The sequence below is a fragment of the Pelodiscus sinensis genome, chromosome 2, assembly GCF_052426305.1.
Source record: "Pelodiscus sinensis isolate ZL-2025 chromosome 2, ASM5242630v1, whole genome shotgun sequence".
Lineage (NCBI taxonomy): Eukaryota > Metazoa > Chordata > Testudines > Trionychidae > Pelodiscus > Pelodiscus sinensis.
The window spans coordinates 131,533,209-131,555,018 of NC_143053.1; the positions used below are offsets into that span (position 1 = coordinate 131,533,209).

The window sequence follows — 21,810 nt, forward strand, 5'->3', positions numbered from 1 at the left end:
ACCGGTACTCCTCGTGAAACGAGGTGTACCGGTAGTTCGGAATAGGCACCCTAGTCCGAACTACCTAGTTCGAGCCCCGTGTAGCCGCGCTACACGGGGTTCGAAGCAGCGGGGATTTAAAAATGGCGGCTCCCCGCTTATGCTAATGAAGCCCGGGAAATTCAAATCCCGGGCTTCATTAGCAAGTGCGGTATGCATACATTACCCCGCTAGTTCGAACTAGCGGGGTAGTGTAGACATACCCAAAGGGACTTGCCTCAGCATCCAGATGCACTGCCCTAATCAATAAATATGTCTAACGCTCTATGATTTTTATACAGATGTTAACCGGTGGCCGGGGCAGTGAGTGGTCTGTGAGCCCTATCACACACCCGAGTCTTCAACTGCTAGGACAGAGTCCCTTTGCAGTGGGCAGCCAGGAAGGCTGATGGGCACCCCAAGGATACACCCGAGTCTTTGACTGCTAGGGCAAAAGTCCCTTCGCAGCGGGCAGCCAGGAAGGCTGACGGGTGCCCCAAGAGTTTGCCCCATGGAGGTGGCAAAACCCAACGCTCAGCTCTTACTGCGTTTACCCCTGACCGGCTGTGATTCTTTTAATTGTGTCTGGTTCTGTTACAGCAACAGGAGGAGTCAGGTTAAAGCTTAAACAGTTACTATTTTATTGTTACAAGGCAAGTTTAGCTGTTAAATGTTACTGCTGTGTTACAGATAACACAGCCACTATAAAAAGACAAGACAGAAATTACAATGGAAAGTCACTTAAAGGTACCATGAAACCCTTTTGGTTCTCTGAGCTCTCATTGAATGTGTGCAAAAATAGACACCTAGCAGGTATATTCTCTCCCCTGTGCTCCTTACTCCAGCGAAGCCAGCGTTTCTCTCAATCCCAATGGAAAGCAGTCAGTACAAGACTAAGATGTCCCTAAAGTCTTGGGGGTCCAAGACCTCCTGACCAGAAGGTATATGGGTGGATCTCCAATTAGAGTGGGGCAAAGGGCCCTACCCCTGTGATCACGTAGACGCTTCTCTTGTCATTAAAATGCCAATTAAGTTGGAAGTCTTTGTGACGCCCATTCCCACAGGGGGTCCAAAGCATAATTTGCACCTGTGAGGTGGAGGTAACTAAATCATTAGGGCCAGACATCCTTTTTCTGATGGGGTGGCAGATTCCCCTTCTGGGACGGTGTGTGTAGGCGTATCAATACTGGTACCAGCCAAAGGCAGCACGAGGCCCCCAACTGCCAGCTGGCCCAATTGTCGCTGTTATCTGGTTCCTGTTTAGCATCCAGGGCCATTGTTATTCCAGCACCTCTGGAGGCCCTGGAGCCTTTGAAGACAGAGTTTCACTCTCAAGGATTCTCTCTCCCAAGGATGTCAGAGAGGGAAGTGGGTTCTGTCTGGCTACAGCAGAGCAAGCTCATATTGTTCACCCTTTTTCATATGTAAGAGAGAAGTGCACAGATGTCCCTTCCGGGTAACAATTATTCATACTGAATTATTTATACTGGGATTATTAGTAAAGAAAAGCTATTTTACTAAGTATAAGAAGTAAGATGTAAGTAGTTGTAAGTAATAGCAGACAGAACAAAGTAAGTTGCTAAATAAAACACTTCAGCCAAGCTTTATACACTAAGAAACTGGTTAGATTGAATATATCTGTTATTCTAATAAGCTTCTTTCACAGACTAAGGAGAAAGGCCAGTTCTCACTTACAGACAACATTCTAGCCTCAAACAAATTCTTTCCAGTAACCACGCAACACACCTCCATCATAATCATCCAGGAACCCACCCCTGCAATCAGCCCCGGTGCCAACTCTGCCCACACATTTATACTAGCGATTTCATCACTGGACCCAACCACATCAGTCACCAAATTAAAGGCTCATGTAACTGCATATCCACTAATGTGATCTATGCCAGCAATGCCCCACTGCCATGTATATTGGCCAAACTGGACAATCTCTACAGGAAAAAATTAATGGGCACAAATCAGATATCCAAAAAGACAATACACAAAAATGTGTTGGAGAACACCTTAATCTTCCTGGACACTTATTCATGGATCTCCAAATCACCTTTTTGTTTCAGACCAATTCCACAAGCCAAATACACAGAGAAGGACTGGATCTTAACTTCATTCACAAATTTAATTCTTATGCAAATGGTCTGAACCAGGATATAGGATGGCTTGCATACTATCTTCCACCATTTAATGACTTAATCAACCAACCAAACAATGGAGGTGCTACTAGCTCTTAACAGCTTCTTGTAAATATTTGAATTATCGACTCTCTGTCTCTCTTTTTCTTCCTTCTATCCCCTTTTTCTTTCTCCCGCTCCTTTCCCTCCTTCCCTTATTTATTCTTGGATCTGTACTTCTTATACTCTGGTCATCTGAAGAAGTGGGTTTTGCCCACGAAAGGTCATGATACCATCTACATGTATTGTTAGTCGTTGAGGTGCTAGTTGTTGTTTTTTAAGTTTTGCACAGACTGGACAGCCTCCCAGTTGGGGTTGATCCTTCTTCCTGTTCAGTCTTAAATGTTCCCAGCAGCTATCTTGGGTGGTAATCAGGGATGTCCTGATATCTAGCAGCTGTCCTTATTGCTTAGCTGCCTACCTTTATATAGATTTTACGAAAGGTCGGAATCTTTTGTGTTCAGTTTCAACCTTTTCTCACTTTCAGTGGAGAAGTATAGTGTCCAAGATGAGTAACCTGAACCATGTCCATGTAGGGACTAGTCCACAGGGAAAAAAAACCCATATTAATACCATTGTCAATGAGTCATCAAGTTTCTGAAATGCCCTTAGTGGCCCTCTCTTAACATGTCTATATTAGTAAAGCAGGTTTATACTCCATCTTTCTAACATCAAATACAAGAATGATACTTGGGGTATGTTTAGACTACATGCCTCTGCCGACAAAGGCATGTAAAATAGGCTACCTGACGTAGTCAATGAAGCGGGGATTTAAATTTCCCCAGCTTCATTAAAGTAAAAATGGCCGCCGCGCTGTGCCGGCTCAGCTGATCGTTGGCACAGTGCGCGAGTCAAGACACAGATCGGTCGACGGGGAAGCCTTTGTCAACCGCTCCTGTAAACCTCGTTTCACGAGGCATAAGGGAGCGGTCAACAAAGGCTTCCCCTGTCGACCGATCCGCGTCTTGACTCGGGCACTGTGCTGACAATCACCTGAGACAGCGCAGCGGCTATTTTTATTTTAATGAAGCCGGGGATATTTAAATCCCCGCTTCATTGACTGTGTTGGGTAGCCTATTTTACATGCCTCTGTTGGCAGAGGCATGTAGTCTAGACATATCCTCGCACACAAATGGAAAGATTATATTCAGTAGATCACATCTTTTCAAATGATACTTTATACAAAATATTTTGCATAAAGCATTTTCCAGTAATGCACATTCACAAGCATATTTCATAAAGCAGACGGAGGGCCCTGTGATACCTTTCCTCTGCAATTACTGCCAGAGGCTTGGTCACTGCCACTGGTAATGCAATCCCCATGGCTACGTCTAGACTGGCATGATTTTCCGGAAATGCTTTCAACGGAAAAGTTTTCCGTTAAAAGCATTTTTGGAAAAGAGCATCTAGATTGGCACGGACGCTTTTGACGATTTAAACAATGTGTTAAGATGCCACACGAAAACACTTGGTGCATCCACTGAGAGGCAGGATGTATCGTCTCTCTCCAGAGAGGGTTGCGTCATGATGAACAAACCTTTTGTGAGCTCTGTGGAAAGGTGAGAAGTTTTGACTTCCAGCTTCAAAGAATGACTTCTATCTCTGGCCTGCATGGTGCCTAGACTTCAATGGAGTTAGCTGTGATAACACATTTCTGAGTTATTCACAAAATGAAACCTGTGCTGAAGACCCCACATCCAGTGAGAGAAAGTGCTGCAGTCAGAAGTAAATTCAAAGTTTCTCCAAATTTCTTCAAAGCTTGCCTTTACCAAGCAGTGGGGCTTTGACTGATTGGTCCCTTATATTTTTGAAGGATGACTAAATATTACCTGGATCTTCTTGGGTAATATCAACAGATAGCTTTGGGCCCAATCCTAGCTTAAAATTAAATTGGATCAGATGCTTTGTAAGCTGGTTTGGAAGTGGTCTCATTTGGCAATTATTATTAGGTATTATTTACATAACATAGGAATTCTCCAGAGACAGGGGCTGATCTGTTAATTGGTTAATGTTAGGTCACACTGGGGCTGCCGCTGGTTCTCAGCTCCCCTTCCCTTCTCCCCCTGAAGCTGCCTTTGTCCGTAAGAAGCTGGATTATCCACAGAGAGAGGCTTCTGTGTACACTTGCACAGTCCTTGCCTGTGGAGCCCCCGAGTTCCGCAGAGACAGGGGCTGATCTGGGCGAGAGCAACCCCTGTCTGCAGTAAGCCCTTTGTGGCCTGGAGCAGCCAGCCCCCTTCCTGAAGCAGGTGGGGAGCTGCTACATCCCCCTCTGATTACCAGTTAATTGGAACCAGTAGGCAACATCCATTAAGAGGACTATGGCAGTTGTCCCATGAAATTGTGGGATAGTTCTGGATGGTTCCCAGATCCTGAGTCAAATGGGGCTGCATCTAAATGGCAAAGTAATAGGCCTGAGATCCTGGATCTCATCTTGAATCAAGGTTGGACCTCTAGCACTGCACTGTCCTGGGACCCTAGGTCTGGACCCTGGGTTAATGCAATTGTAGTATAGTTGAATGGGGGAGAGCTTCTATGGGGCCCAAACCCATCCTCATAGGTAGAAGATGGTGGGAGGAGTTATTATAGGAGTCACATGACACCCTTTACTTCTGGTCATGTATTCATCTTGACCCCAGAAGTACTACCACCAGGGGTGGGACTTCCTGTGGCAGGTGGGTGGTGCCTAAGGGGTCAGGGGCATGGCTAGTGGTTTTGAGGATGGGGCCAAGGTGTCCCTATTTTTGGTTCAGAAAATATGGTCACCATAAACATATCCCCCACTCTTTAGTCATTTCCTTTCCAAGCTGAAAAGTTTCAGTCTTGTTAATCTCTCCTCATATGGAAGCTGTTCCGTATATAGAGGCAATATGGTATTTTCTGTCTTATCTGTTCCTTTCCTAATGATTCCCAATATTCTGCTATGTTTTAGACTGCCACTGCACATTGAAGAAATGTTTTCAGGGAACTATCCATAATGACTCCAAGATCTATATCTTGAGTGGTGGTAGCTAATTTTGACCCATCATTTTTGTATCTGTAGTTAGGATTATATTTTTACATGTGTATTACTTTCCACTTAGCAACGCTTAATTCCATCTGCTCTTGTGTTGCCCAGTCATCCAGTTTTGTGAAATTCCTTTGTAACCTTTAAAAGCAGCGAGGAGTCCTGTGGCACCTTATAAACTAACCAAAGTGTTGGAGCATAAGCTTTTATGGGCAAAGACCCACTTAGTCAGATGCATGTAGTGGAAATTTCCAGAGGCAGGTATAAATATGCAGGCCAGGATCAGGCTGGAGATAACAAGGTGGATCCAGTCAAGGAGGATGAGGCCCACTTCTAGTAGCTGATCTGGAGGTGTGAATAGCAAGAGAGGAGAAGCTGCTTTTGTAGTTAGCGAGCCATTCACAGTCTTTGTTTAATCCTGAGTTGATTGTGTCAAACTTGAAGATGAACTGTAGCTCAGCAGTTTCTCTTTGAAGTCTGGTCTTGAATTTTTTTTGCTTCAGGATGGCTACCTTTAGATCTGCAATTGTGTGTCCCGGGAGATTGAAGGGTTCCCCTACAGGTTTTTGAATATTGCCATTCCTAATATCTGATTTGTGTCCATTTATTCTTTTACGTAGGGACTGTCCAGTTTGGCCAATGTATATAGCAGAGGGGCATTGTTGGCACATGATGGCATATATTACATTAGTAGATGTGCAGGAGAATGAACCAGTAACAGTATGGCTGATCTGGTTAGGTCCTGTGATGGTGTTGCTGGTGTATATATGTGGGCAGAGTTGGCACTGAGGTTTGTTGCATGGATAGGTTCCTGAGTTAGAGTTATTATGGTGCGGTGTATAGTTGCTTGTGAGAATATGCTTCAGGTTGGCGGGTTGTCTGTGGGTGAGGACTGGCCTGCCTCCCAAAGCCTGTGAAAGCGAGGGATCATCGTCCAGGATGGGTTGTAGGTCACTAATGATGTGTTGGAGAGGTTTTAGCTGAGGACTGTAGGTGATGGCCAGTGGTGTTCTGTTGGTTTCTTTCTTGGTCTTCTCCTGTAGCAGGAGGCTTCTGGGTACACGTCTGACTCTGTCAATCTGTCTCCTCTCTTCCTCGTGTGGGTATCGTAGTTTACAGAATGCTTGTTGAAGATCTTGTAGGTGTCTGAGGGGTTGGAGCATATGTGGTTGTACCTCAGTGCTTGTCTGTAAACAATGGATTGTGTGGTGTGTCTGGGATGGAAGCTGGAGGCATGCAGGTAAGCATAGCGGTTGGTAGGCTTTCGGTATAGGGTGGTGTTTATGTGACCATCACTTATTTGCATCGTGGTGTCCAGGAAATGGACCTCCCGTGTAGACTTGTCCATACTGAGGTTGATGGTGGGGTGGAAGCTGTTGAAATCATGGTGAAATTCTTCCAGAGCCTCCCTCCCATGGGTCCAGATGATGAAGATGTCATTGATGTAGCATAGGTAGAGAAGGGGTGTAAGTGGACAAGAGCTGAAGAAGCGTTGTTCCAGGTCAGCCATAAAAAGGTTGGTGTATTGTGGGACCATGCGGGTGCCCATAGCAGTGCCACTGGTCTGGAGGTATATATTGTCACTAAATCTGAAATAGTTGTGTGTGAGGATAAAGTCGCAGAGCTCAGCCATCAGTTGTGCTGTGGCATCGTCAGGGATACTGTTCCTGACAACTTGTGTTCCATCTACATGTGGGATGTTAGTGTAGAGAGCCTTTACATCCATGGTGGCTAGGATGGTGTTTTCTGGAAGATCACCAATGCATTGTAGTTTTGTCAGGAAATCAGTGGTGTCACGGAGGTAACTGAGAGTGCTGGTGGCGTAGGGTCTGAGTAGAGAGTCAACATAACCAGACAGTCCTTCAGTGAGAGTGCCAATGCCCGAGATGATGGGGTGTCCGGGATTTCCAGGTATGTGGATCTTGGGTAATAGATAGAACAACCCTGGTCGGGGCTCCAAGGGTGTGTTGATTTGTTCCTGTGCTTGTGTAGGGAGTGTCCTGAGCAGATGGTGCAGTTTCTTAGTGTATACCTTAGTGGGATCTGAAGAAAGTGGCCTGTAGAATGTGGTATTGGAGAGTTATCTGGCAGCCTCCTTTTGGTAGTCAGACCTGTTCATGATGACAACAGCACCTCCTTTATCAGCCTCTTTGATTATAATGTCAGAGTTGTTCCGGAGGCTGTAAATGGCATTGCGTTCTGCACGACTGTGGTTACAAGAGAAGCGATGCTGTTTTTCCACAATTTCTGCCTGTGCACATAGTAGAAGCATTCTATGTAGAGTCCCAGATGTCATTTCGACCCTCAGGAGGAGTCCATGTTGACTGTAACCTTTGCAGTCAAATTTGGATTAGTCCCTGTTCACCCCTTTTTCAAGAACATTTTTATGTTTAACACAGTGGTCTGAATGCAAATCCCAGCAGGACAACATTTATTTCTACTAATGATCTAACAATCCTTCAATTACTTGAATGCCCAGCCTTTTGTTATTCTTAATCACCCTACCTTCCTCTTTTTATAACAAACTCCCTGCCCCAAAGGCAAAGCTGCAAGCAAGCAGCGCTTTGTTGCATTTAAGAACTGCCCCTGAGTCAGGGCATGGTCTTTAATCAGACCTCAAGTATGAAATCCAGGGGTTCCAATTTCAGGGTGAGACTACTGCCCCCCTTGCGCACCATAAATGACACTCTTGCCTAGAACTGGACCTGCCCCCTGCTAGACTGTATCCTTGGGACAGTTAGCACTTTGTAGCCTCCCTGCTGTTAGGCAAAACGCTTTCCTCCCCCAGGGAGATGGATGAAGCCACCTCCGGAGCCTTTTGGCCATCCTCACGCCTTGTAGCAAATTGCTTTCCACTCCTGAATGGGAATCAAAGAGACAACTTCCTATTTCCTCAATAGCTTCTGTGGCTTTGCCTTCCTCTCTTAGGGTTGCAGCATAAGATCCCTTCTTGCTGTTAACAGCCATTGGTATAAATTCAGCCACATCAAAAAAAGTCATTTCCTAAAATAAACAGTGTAAAATGTTGTGAGACAGTTTCAACAGTAAGGTTAGCCTGCATCTGTATATATCCAAATGCACTTCAGCCAAAGGCACAAGAATTTTATGACGTCCCGCCAATTCTAATCATGCCATTTGACCAGGGAGCATATTCTCCTCATTAATTAGGTCCCTCCTGATCACAAAAACTTCTTTACCAATATCCTTCTTTGCGGGGAAACCTCGGTCATTCATCCTGACAGCCTTCATGTGTTTACTGCCTGGCTGCAAAGTCACAAATTTTACAAATCCTTTAGGATACACGGCCACTGCCTGGGATGCCTCTGTGCTCTGGGAAGCAGCATTTCCTGCTGATTGTTCCTACTTGGCATTGTCCATTCAGCCCTTAGGTACTCAGTGGAGTTACAGTGATAGCAACTGCTGGGCTCCTTTGCTTGTACAGAAGACTTGGAATAAGTAACAGGGGAGTGAATGGGGAAAATCCAGCCTCCCAGCCATCCTCCTTCTTCCCAAGGATAAAACAGAGACCTTGCATCTGACCAAATTTAAACACCTCTGCTTGTCTCTGCCAGCCTTTCCTACCAGGGGCTTGTGACTGCTCAAACTGATCAGCATAACTAGCAAGAGCTTCTGCTGATTCCACCGTTTTATCCCATAAACACTTTTTCACATCATTATTTGCCCTATTCAGGAACAGTTCTGAACAACCAAATAACACGTCCCTTCAAAGCTTGTAACAACGAGCCTTGTGGATAAGGGAGAAGCGGTGGATGTCATATACCTAGACTTTAGTAAGGCATTTGATACGGTCTCACATGATATTCTTATTGATAAACTAGGCAAATATAACTTAGATAGGGCCACGATAAGGTGGGTGCATAATTGGCTGGATAACCGTAGTCAGAGAGTGGTTGTTAACGGTTCTAAATCCTGCTGGAAAGGGATAACAAGTGGAGTTCCTCAAGGGTCTGTTTTGGGACCCGTACTGTTCAATATCTTCATCAATGATGTAGATATTGGGATAGAGAGTACGCTTATTAAGTTTGCAGATGATACCAAACTGGGTGGGGTTGCAACTTCTTTGGAGGATAGGGACATAATTCAAAATGACCTTAGCAAGTTAGAGAAATGGTCAGAGGTAAACAGGATGAGGTTTAATAAAGAGAAATGCAAAGTGCTCCACTTAGGAAGGAACAATCAGTTCCATACATACAAGATGGGAAGCGACTGTCTAGGAAGGAGCATGGCGGAAAGGGATCTAGGGGTCATAGTGGACCACAAGTTGAATATGAGTCAACAGTGTGATGCTGTTGCAAAAAAAGCAAATATGATTCTAGGTTGTATCAACAGGTGTGTTGTAAGCAAAACTCGTGAAGTCATTCTGCCGCTCTACTCTGCACTAGTTAGGCCTCAGCTGGAATACTGTGTCGAGTTCTGGGCACCACATTTCAAGAAAGATGTGGAGAAATTGGAAAGGGTACAGAGAAGAGCAACAAGAATGATTAAAGGTTTAGAGAACATGACCTATGAAGCCAGGCTTCATGAACTGGGCTTGTTTAGTTTGGTAAAAAGAAGATTAAGGGGGGACATGATAGCGGTTTTCAAATATCTAAAAGGGTGTCACAAGGAGGAAGGCGAAAATTTGTTCCTCTTGGTTTCTGAGGACAGGACAAGGAGTAATGGGCTTAAAGTGCAGCAGGGGAGGTTTATATTGGAAATTAGGAAAAAATTCCTAACTGTCAGGGTGGTCAAATATTGGAATAAATTGCCAAGGGAGGTGGTGGAATCTCCCTCTGGAGATATTTAAGAACAGGTTAGATAGACATCTGTCAGGGATGGTGTAGACGGAGCTTGATCCTGCCTTGAGGGCGGGGGGCTGGACTCGATGACCTCTCGAGGTCCCTTCCAGTCCTATTATTCTATGATTCTATGATTCTATAACTTTCCCTCTGACACTTACCTAGCAGACCCCACATTTGGTTTATACAAGGCCCATTATTTAGTCCAGCCCTATCTTAGACTTCTATGTTTTACTCTACATTTTACTTTGAGTTTTGGGTAAACTGTTTTAAAACCAATTCTTTAAATTTACTATAGTCTGAAGCATCACTTATTGAGTATGTCCAGTGTTCCCCTAGTCAATTTTGAAATCACAATAGTCATCTTCTGATCTTTAGGAATTGAATGGACCATTCAGAAGGGATGAAGACTTTAGTGATGACCCCATATTTGCAGTAGATTGGGCACAGCTAGAGTTGTGAATGTTTAACTGGTTAACCAGTGGAGCTGGTGCAGCTCTCTACCTGCTGCGGGCAGGGGGCTTCTTGAGCCCTGCGGGGCGCTCACTGTGGATAGGGGCTGCTCAACCACAGACCCTGTCTGCGTGTGTGTAGGTGTAACCTGTGTGTAGGTGTAACCGCCACTGGGCAGATTTGAACGTGGGATCTCTGGAGCTGAGTATAGGAGCTGCTACCCTCTGAGCTAAAAGCGAGCTGGCTCCTAGCCCATCCTGTAGAGGTCTCTTAATCTTAACTGTTGCTGTGGTTTAGGTACCACTTGCATTGCTCAGTAACCACACTAGGGGTACGTCTAGACTACAGGCTTTTGTCGACAAAGATACTGTCGACAAAGCTTCTGTCGATTAAGAGCGTCTAGACTACATCCAGTTCTGTCAACAAAGCAAGCTGCTTTGTCGACATGAGAGTGTAGATGCAAAGGACAGTGTAGATGCAATAATGCCTTCTGTCGACAGAACTTTGTCGACAAAAGGCATTATTCCTCATAGAATGAGGTTTACCGCCATCAACAAAACTGCCGAGTTCTGTCAACATTATGGCAACAGAACTTGGCAGTAGTGTAGACGCAGGTATAGTTTTGTCGACAAAAGTCCACTTTTGTTGACAAAACCCTGGAGTCTAAACACACCCTAGGGGTACGTCTAGACTACAGGCTTCTGTCGACAAAGCGCGTCCAGACTACATTGAGTTCTGTCGGCAAAGCAAGCTGCTTTTGTCGACATGGTAGTCTGGACGCAAAGGACAGTTTCCATTCAATAACACCTTCTGTCGACAGAAACTCTGTCGACAGAAGGTGTTATGCCTCGTAAAATGAGGTTTACCAGCGTCGACAAAACTGCTGAGTTCTGTTGACGTTATGTCGACAGAACTCAGCGGTAGTGTGGACGCAGGTATAGTTTTGTCGACAAAAGTCCGCTTTTGTCGACAAAACTCTGTAGTCTAGACACACCCTAGGTGTGTGTGTTACATAGGCTCCCAACAGGCAAGGACTGTTCTAGCAGCCTATCTGGAACAGCCTCTGTCTGTAATGAACCAGGGTGCCCTGAAGGCAGGATGCTGGAGCAGCCTCTGTCTGCAGTGAGGGGGCCACAGCCAGGGGCTGCTCTGGCTGGGCTGGAGCAGTCCCTGCCTGCAGCTGGAGATGGAGGGGGCAGGATGTTCTAGCCAAGCGGCAGGCAGGGGGGCCATCCAGCCAGACTGGAACAACCCCCTCTGCTTGCCTCCCTTTAATCGATTAGCCAGTTAAATGGGATTTTACATCCCTCATCACAAAAACTCCCACTTGTGGGCTGTGTCTACACTGCACCCCTTTTCTGGAAAAGGGATGCAGATTTAAGACTTTGGAATTGCAAATCCGTGGGGGATTTAAATATCCCCCGCGGCATTTGCATTTACATGGCTGCCGCTTTTTTCCGGCTTGGGGATAAGCTGGAGAAAAGCGCCAGTCTAGACGCGATTCTCCGGAAAATAAGCCCTTTTCCGGAGGATTTCTTATTCCTACTTGAAAGTAGGAATTGCGTCTACACTGGCGCTTTTCTCCGGCTTATCCCCAAGCTGGAAAAAAGCGGCAGCCATGTAAATGCAAATGCCGCGGGGGATATTTAAATCCCCCGTGGATTTGCAATTCTGACTCGTCTCATTAGCATCCCTTTTCCGGAAAGGGATGCTAATGTAGACGTAGCCGTGGATTTTTGTTGAGGTAAAGACTGCTGCTGTAGGGTGCGGTTGCTTGCAATCCAGCATATGCTTCCTCACTCTTTCCTTTTCCTTCAGTTCAGCTTTTTGGGCTTCCTACTCCTTCTCTAGGGCAGCTTTTTGGGCATCCAAGTCTTTCTCTTTCAACTCCAAAGCTAATCTCTGGGGATGTGTCTAGACTACACCTCTCTGTCAACAGAGAAATGTAGATTAGGTGTGTCGAAATGCTGCACGTTTCAAGCTGCAAAGAGGAAGAAAGAACATGTAAGCCAGATGAAATTAAAACAAATGGAGATCCATGTGCAAACTGAGAACAAAAAACAGCCCATGAGAGCACCATGGAAGCCCAAACTATGTCTAGACTGCATCCATCTGTCGACAGAGGGATGCAAATCAAGCACACTGAAATTGCTAATGAAGCAGGAATTTAAATATCCTGCACTTCATTAGCATAAACATAGCCACTACTTTTTTTTCGAAACTGAGTTTTTTTGAGGAATATAGGATCTGTCGAAAAAGGGTTTATTTTTGACAGAGCCGCATCTAGACTGCTGGCTTTTTTTAAAAACCTCCATTTCGAAAAAAAGTGGCGGTCATATTTATGCTAATGAAGTGCGGGATATTTAAATCCCTGCTTCATTAGCAATTTCGATGTGCTTGATTTGCATACCTCTGTCGACAGATGGATGCAGTCTAGACATCATTTGGGCTTCCATGGTGCTCTCATGGGCTGTTTTTTGTTCTCAGTTTGCACATGGATCTCCATTTGTTTTAATTTCATCTGGCTTATATGTTCTTTCTTCCTCTTTGCAGCTCGAAACGTGCAGCATTCTAAGCTTTGGTATTCTCTTACTGTTTTCACTCATCTTGCTGATTTTCTGCCTCTATTTCCCTTACCTGAAAGAAGCAAACAGAAAATTACAAACCAGTAATCTCTTTGCTTTATAGCAGTGGTCACCAAGTAGTAGACTGGGATCTACTGGTAGATCTTGGAGCCTTTGACAGGTGATAGTGACACATTTGACTGGGAGGCTGTTAAATGCTGGCACTTCATCTGCTCCTCTCAGCACTACTGGGCTGCTCCTGCCCTCTACCTTGGAGCTGCCCCCCAGCTCCAAGAGCCTTTTGCTTGATGTACAAGGGCATAAGAAGAGCAGGAGGGTGTGCTGATGTCAGGATGCCCCTCCCTTCACCTTGTAGCCCATCTCCACAGAGCAGAGGGGGCACAGGGATGGAGACAGTTTGCTGGCTGCTTTTGGGAGTGGTGTAGGGCCAGGGGATGGGTAAGCCTGCCTTAGCCCCACTGCATCACCACCCAGAAGCCACTTGTGGTAAATAGTACCCAGCTGGAGTCTGCATTCCAAACCCCAGCCCCATTCCTGAGCCCCTTCTGCACCCCAAACTCCTGCCTTAGCCCTGAGTCCCCCTGCACCCAAGCTCCCTCCCAGAGCCTGCACTCATCCTGCACCTCAACTCCCTGTCCCAGGCTCAGCTCAGACCCCCTGCCACACTCCAAATCCTTTAGCCCAAGATCAGAGACCACATCCCTCTTCTCCATTCACCCCAGCCCTCTGCTCCCAGCCTGATAAAAGTGAGTGAGGATGGGAGAGGGAGGGAGGATGGAATGAGCAGAGGTGGGGCCTTGGAGAAGGGGCAGGAAGGAGGTGGGGCAAGAGTGTTTGGGTTTGAGGTGGATCATGGATTGAACTTAAATTTAAAAAAGTGATTTTATGCATAAAAAGGTTGGAGACCACTGCTTTATAGCCACCACAATTAAAACTCACATAAAATCACCATCAGCATTTCAGGGCAACAAGCTATTCTTACTATCCTGCTTGTCTATGAAACTGTGACGGGTTAAGTAACAGATATCCCCTTGTGACTATCATTGAATGTGCTGAAATACCAGTGAGACAACCTTCCCACCTTCCTGGGTTCCCCCTTTATTCTGTCTTCTGAGCCAGACTCTCCATTCTCCTCTGGCACTGACAGCCTTACCTCATAGCTCATGTTTTCTAGACCATTAATCATTCTTGTTGCTCTTCTCTGGACTTTCTCCAATTTCTCCACATCTTTCTTGAAATGTGGTGCCCAGAACTGGACTCAATATTCCAATTAAGGTCTAATCAGCACAGAGTAGAGCAGAAGAATGACTTCCTGTGTCTTGCTCACAACACTCCTGTTAATGCATCCCACAATCATGTTTGCATTTTTTTTGCAGCAGTGTCACACTGTTGATTTATATTTAGCTTGTGGTCCGCTATGACTCTTAGAACCCTTTCTGCAGTACTCCTTCATAGACAATCACTTCCCAGTCTGTATGTGTGAAACTGACTGTTCCTTCCTAAGTGGAGTACTTTGCATTGTCCTTATTAAACTTCATCCAATTTACCTCAGACCATTTCTCCAGTTAGTCCAGATCATGACCTCTAGGATTTCATAGTCACTTTCACCCAAGCTGCCTTACACTTTCAAATTTTCAACCAGTTCCTCCCTATTTGTTAAAATCAAATGAAGAACAGCTTCCCCTAGTAGCTTTCTCAACCTTCTGAAATAAAAAATTGTCTCCAATGCAGCCCTAGAATTTATTGGAAACTCTGTGCCCGGATGTGTTAGTTTCCCAAAATATGTCTGGATACTTGATGTCCTCATCACCACCAAATCCTTTCCTTTGGATGATTTTGTTAGTTGTTTAAAAAAAGCCTCATCCACATCTTCTGCATGGGTGGGTGGTCTGTAGTAGACCAGCATGACATCACCCTTATTTTTTTTACCCCTTTTAACCTAATCCAGAGACTTTCAACAAGTCTGTCTTCTATGTCCATCTCCAGCTCATACCTTTCCTTAGTCTTCCTTTAGTTAGGATAAACAAGTGAAGCACTTTGAAGCTCTTCTTCTAAGTTAGGTTTGCCATTCCTCTTAGCCTTTCTAGTAACCCTTCTCTGTACCTGTTCCAGTTTAAATTAAAATCTTTCTGAACATGGGTGACCAAAATTACATACAGTTTTCCATATGAAATCTCAATGAGTGCCTTGTACTAACACTGCCCTGTCTTCCTTGATACCTTGCTTGATGCATCCTGAAGATTCATTAGCCTGTTTTGAAGCCACATCACATTGGAGGCTTACAGTCATGATCAACCAACACGCACACATGCTTCTGGATCATAGAATCACAGAACTGGAAGGACTTCTAGAGATCAAGTCCAGTGTTTATAGAATCATAAAATACTAGGACTGGAAGGGATCTTGAGAGGTAATCAAATCCAGTCCCCTGCCCTCATGGCAGGACCAAATACTGTCTAGACCATCCCTGATAGACATTTTACTCTTAACTATCACCAGAGATGTAGATACCAATGACGTAGGGAAGGGTAGGAGAGATGTCCTGGAGGCCAAATTTAGGCTGCTAGGAAAGAGACTGAAAACCAGGACCTCTATGGTGGCATTCTTGGAAATGCTTCCAGTTCCACGCGCAGGGCCAGGTAGGCAGGCAGAGCTTCAGAGTCTGAATGTGTGGATGAGACGATGGTGTAGGGAAGAGGGGTTTGGATTTATTAGGAACTGGGGACACTTTTGGGACAGGGGGAGCCTATACAGGAAGGATGGGCTCCACCTAAACCAGGGTGGGACCAGACTGCTGGCACTAAACATTAAAAAGGCCATATAGCAGTTTTTAAACTAAGAGATGGGGGAAAGCCGATTGGTGCGGAGATGCACGTAAATCGGAAGGAGACTTCTCTTAGAGGAGAATACATTGATAGAGATTCTCTAAGCTGTAGTCAGAAAGAGAGGAAGGGAGAGGGCAAACCATGGGCCAGAGCAGACAAACAACCGCATACAAAGGAATCCAATGCATCAGGGAAGGGCAGACAAATAAGCAGTGGCAAATTTCTAAAGTACTTGTACACAAATGCTAGGAGTCTGACTAATAAGATGGGTGAACTACAGTACCTCGTATTAAATGAGGAGATTGACATAATAGGCATCACTGAAATCTGGTGGAATGAGGAAAATCTGTGGGACACAATCATACCGGGATATAAAATATATAGAAAGGATAGAGCAGGCCGGGTGGGTGGCGGAGTGGCACTGTATGTGAAAGATAATGTAGAATCAAATGAAATAAAAATATTAAGTGAATCAACATGTTCAATAGAATCGCTATGGATAGTAATTCCATGCTCCAATAATAAGAAATTAGCAGTAGGGATATATTACCGACCACCTGACCAGGACAGCGATACTGACATTGAAATGCTGAGGGAGATTAGAGAGGCTACCAAAATAAAGAACTCTATAATAATGGGGGATTTCAATTACCCCCATATTGACTGGATACATGTCACCTCAGGAAGAGAAGCGGAGACAAAATTTCTCAATGGTTTAAACGACTGCTTCTTGGAGCAGCTAGTGCAGGAACCCACAAGGGGAGAGGCAATTCTCGATTTAGTCCTGAGTGGAGTGCAGGATCAGGTCCAGGATATAACCGTTACTGGACCGCTTGGGAATAGTGACCATAATATAATAACATTCAACATTCCTGTGGTGGGAAGAACACCTCAGCAATCCAGCACCTGGCATTTAATTTCAAAAAGGGGAATTACACAAAAATGAGGAGGTTAGTTAAACAGAAATTAAAAGGCACAGTGACTAGAGCCAAATCCCTGAAAGCTGCATGGAAACTTTTTAAAGACACCATAATAGAGGCCCAACTTAAATGTATACCCCAAATTAAAAAACATAGCAAGAGACCTAAAAAAGAGTCACCGTGGCTTAACCACCGTGTAAAAGAAGCAGTGAGGGACAAAAAGGTATCTTTTAAGAAGTGGAAGTCCAATCCTAGTGAGATAAATAGAAAGGAACATAAACATTGTCAAATCAAGTGTAAAAATGTAATAAGAAAAGCAAAAAAAGATTTTGAGGAACAGCTAGCCAAAAACTCAAAAAGAAATAACAAAATGTTTTTTAAGTACATTAGAAGCAGGAAGCCTGCTAAAAAACCCGTGGGTCCCCTAGATGATCGAGCTATAAAGCTTATGATACCATCTTCATGTTTTATCAGTCTTTAATATGCTACTAGACTATTTGTTGGTTTTTAAGTTTTATCATAAACACTGCAATGCTTATACGTCATAAACAATGGGTTATCATAGGGAGGAGCATGGAATCAGGATGGTTCCTCCTCCTACATGTTTAAGTTGTTCTCGATGGACCCATTTCTTGTGAGGTCCCCAGTAAATTTGGAACACTGTATCACTTCCCTTATTGCAATGTTCTGGTCCAGAGAAGTTATTTTGGTGGAGGTTAAAGCTATTTCTTGCATGCTTACCTAAATTATGGTTCTAGGGACCCCTCCCCAGGATGGAGGGGGGCGTGCTGAAAAGTTTACCATTGTGCAGCTGCCACTAGAGCTGACTGAGCTCCCGGCCAATCTGGCAGCCATTCCGGATCTGGGTCATACCATATCCTCCCCCTCCCAATCTTCGGGGTCATATTGGACTGGCGCCTTTGTCCTCAATCCTGGCGGTACTTCTGATCTTCCTCCCAAGTGGATTCCCTAACATCAATCTCTGCAAACACTCCACCTGAGCCTCCAATTCCCTAGATTGTTCCTTCTCTTCATCAGCCTGTTCAGCTCTCTCCATTGCCTTAACAGCAGAGCTTGCCAGCTGCTGACAGCTTGCTCTGACCGATTGTGCTTGTGCCTTCCACATACCCTTCCGCCCTTACCGTTCCAAGTCCTTCTTCACATGCATAATTTCAGAGGTATAATCAACTTCAGCAGACTGCCAAGCATGAGTTTGCCACAACAACCATGCTGCTTGCCCAATCCTTGGCCTTTGAATCTAGATGATAAAAATCACAATATTTCTTATACATATCTTCTACATCCATCATATTGTTCCCTGATGAAACTGCCCCTCTGGCTCATGGGTCAACACCCTCAGACTGTGCACACAAGAGAAGTAGGGGAAATTTCACCACCTTCCCCTCTACTGTGGATTCAGGGGCAGTGTGGGGGCTCTTCCCTCTTTGTTTTCCAAACAGTGGCATTGTGCTCAAAACCTGGAAGGGGGAGCAGGTGAACCGGGATACCTAAGCTACCTACACATGCTCTCTACTCCATGTTGCCCCTTTCCTATAATGTATCTCGAAGGGGGAGCAGGCATATCGGGGTTCCTAAGCTACCTGGACTCGTTCTCCATGTTGCCCCTTACCTCTAATGTGTACCCTGTGGGTGGTCTGCCCATATTCTCCACCAGCTAATGTCACCTAATTTCTCCATAGACCAACCTAGGGTTACACTTATAGGGTATGTCTACACTACTCCCCTAGTTCAAACTAGGGGGGGTAATGTAGTCATACGGAGTTGCAAATGAAGCCCGGGATTTGAATTTCCCGGGCTTCATTTGCATAAAGCCGACCGGCGCCATTTTTAAATGCCGGCTAGGTCGGACCCCATGCCGCACGGCTACACGCGGCACAGACTAGCTAGTTCGGATTAGTTTTCCTAATCCGAACTAGCTGTACACCTAGTTTCACAAGGCATACAGCTAGTTCAGATAGGAAGCCTAATCCGAACTAGCTAGACCGTGCCGTGTGTAGCCGCGCGGCACGGGGTCCGACTTAGCCGGCATTTAAAAATGGCGCCGGCCGGCTTTATGCAAATGAAGCCCGGGAAATTCAAATCCCGGGCATCATTTGCAACTCCGTATGACTACATTACCCCCCCTAGTTCGAACTAGGGGGGTAGTGTAGACATACCCATATTGATTTATTCAATGTCTCTATTGGATCAAACAAAAAGGGAATGGAACTCCTTCACACACATTCATATACTCATACACTTATACATATAATGAGCTATGCAGAGAGAGCAGAAGAAGCCAAGCCTGGTGGGTCTGGTGTGTCTGCCTACAGTCACCAATGCAGGCCAGCGAGCTATTCGTATGACCTGTGGCCTGCAAGCTCTCATCTTTTTAAGTGAGTTGGGCAGCCCCTGTCACATACACTTTTTGGGTATATCTACACTACCACCCTAGTTCGAACTAGGGTGGTTAATGTAGGCAACCGAAGTTGCAAATGAAGCCCGGGATTTAAATATCCCTGGCTTCATTTGCATCTTGCCGGGCACTGCCATTTTTAAAGCCCTGGTAATTCGGACTCCGTGCCCGCGGCTACACGTGGCACGGAGTAGGTAGTTCGGATTAGGCTCTTTAATCTGAACTACCGTTACTCCTTGTGGAATGAGGTGTACCGGTAGTTCGGATTAGAGAGCCTAATCCGAACTACCTACTCCGTGCCACGTGTAGCCACGGGCACGGAGTCCAAACTACCGGGGCTTTAAAAATGGTGGCGCCGGGCAAGATGCAAATGAAGCCAGGGATATTTAAATCCCGGGCTTCATTTGCAACTTCGGTTGCCTACATTAGCCATGCTAGTTCGAACTAGGGTGGTAGTATAGACATACCCTTTCTGTGTCCGTGTGGCGTAGTGAGGGGTCTGGCTGCTCTGTAACCCGGGTTCCCCCTGCGCTGTGAGCTGTGATTCCCACTGACTCACCCACATGTTGTGATGTAGTGTCAGTACCTTGCTGGTTGCTGTGTTTGGGTTGTGGGCTGTGAATTACCCCTACTGGCCTCTGCCTGTGAGCACTGCCCAGCAGGTGGGCTGCCTAAGTCACATAGACAAAGACCCAACCAGTCAGACGAGTTAGGGCAGGGAGGGAACTTGGGAAGTGAGTGTTAGGGGGAAGGGTCAGTCTTGGGCTGGAATCATGAAGGAACCAGTCTAAGGAATGGGCTGGAATCTAGGGGCCCAGGGACCCCATCTCAGGGGGTCTGAGGCATCCTGGCCCAGACTTCTGTAGACACATCACGTCTATGCTGTGCTGTATCCTGGAGAAGCAATAAACCCCCTCTAGTCTGCTGGCTGGCGGAGTCTGTTCTTGCTGCTACAGGGGTGCAGTGTCAGGTGAACCCCAACTATATCGTCCAAGTCCGTCACTGAGAGGCCTGCCCAGACCTTATTTTCCTTATGTTCCTTGGTTTCTTGTCTTTCTCATGTGCAAGCGAAGATTAAATCAGACCCCATGTAGGCCTGGCTCCTCTCTCTAGCATCATAGCTCCTCTCCACAAAGGTGCAGACATTACCCTATTCACACCACTTACACACACACACTCACTTCCTTGTCACAGGATAGAATGTTATAGAGGTTAAAGATTGTACAAGCAATAGCTAGAAGTTACAAAGCTTGCAAGAAGTTGCAGAACTTGAAACAGTACATGGAAGTTACATGACTTACAATAGAAACTGACATAATTTAGAACAACTGAGAGTTACACGGCTTACAACAGCAGAGAGCCACTGATTTGCAGTGGCTGAAACTGACATGACTTATAATACAAGAAGTTACATGTCTTTCATTCACATTATACTGGATTGGGTGGAAGTTTTATATAACAGTTTTTATGTTAGAAATCCAGTTCTTGACAAATATTGTGGAATGACCACAGAAATATTTTCAATATGAGAGACTGAACATTTGAAAGAAATAGGAATTTTTAGTGAGATTGTTTAAAATACTTTGGTTTTAGTGTACACTTTTAAAATACAATACTTAATTAACACTCAGGAGAAAAGATTTCACTGTTAAAATATTCAGCTCTCGTATTCCTTCAATTAAAGTCTGAGAGCTCATTCCCACTTTAAATAAAAATCCATTGCGTGTCTCCCTAAGCATTCATGGCCAGGCCTAGCTTTTTAGTAATAAAATCATAAAGGCACGAAGAGTCTGAATTGTTAAGATAAGACGGAAGAAAATACATCTAAACATACATAGGATTGAACTTTTAAAATCCCTTTTAGTTGTTGGTTAAGCTGATGCTTTAAGATGTTGACTGTTTAACATTCTTGTTTAGATGTAGTGACTTGCTTTTTTTTGGTGTTATAATGATATATGGTACTGAAGAGCAGACTTGTCTCCTGGGAGCCCTCATTAAAATGAGTTGAGTATCTCCAGAGATTGTCACAGTGAGTTAAAATTAAAATAAATAATAAAATAAGATGATGTGCAAAAGTTCTACTAACATTGCTGGAAATCATTATTGTTGCATGGTTACTGTCTAGTGTGGCAGCAGGGCTTTAATGAGCTCTCTTGGAATCAGTGCCAACATGGAAATGTGCAATAGGTATTCTTCACGAACAGGAAGATGTGCAGCCTAGCTGAGCAGTAATTAAGGTGGGCCCATGAAATTCCTGAATCCTAAATCCCCCCACTCCCCGTGCAAAGTAACTCTAAATTTGATGACTAATTTTAGCAGATGTTTATATATCTAAATACAGATACCCCTTCTTCCATTCTTTGTCTGCGTATAGAGTGCCATGCATATATACTCACAAAAACATAATGGTGGTGACAATCAGATAAACAATTATAGAACTTTGTGATATTTCTTGTATACTGTTGATTCCTTCACCTGCATTCTGCCCACTGATTTCTTGCTCTCTTCCAGAACTAGCGCTGGTAAAATATTTTCACTAGAAACTGAAGTTCAGCTGAAACTGAAATGATTCCCATGCATGTGCTGATTTTGATTTTGACATTT

At 44.9% G+C, this 21,810-nt stretch overlaps 1 protein-coding gene and 1 pseudogene across 3 annotated transcripts in view; one reads left to right on the plus strand and one right to left on the minus strand.

Moving 5' to 3' along the window:
- Positions 1-21,810, plus strand: part of CDH18 (cadherin 18) — a 1,008,237-nt gene that overhangs the window by 582,281 nt on the left and 404,146 nt on the right. The window lies entirely within an intron of this gene.
- LOC149525335 (uncharacterized) lies at positions 6,136-7,343 on the minus strand (annotated as a pseudogene).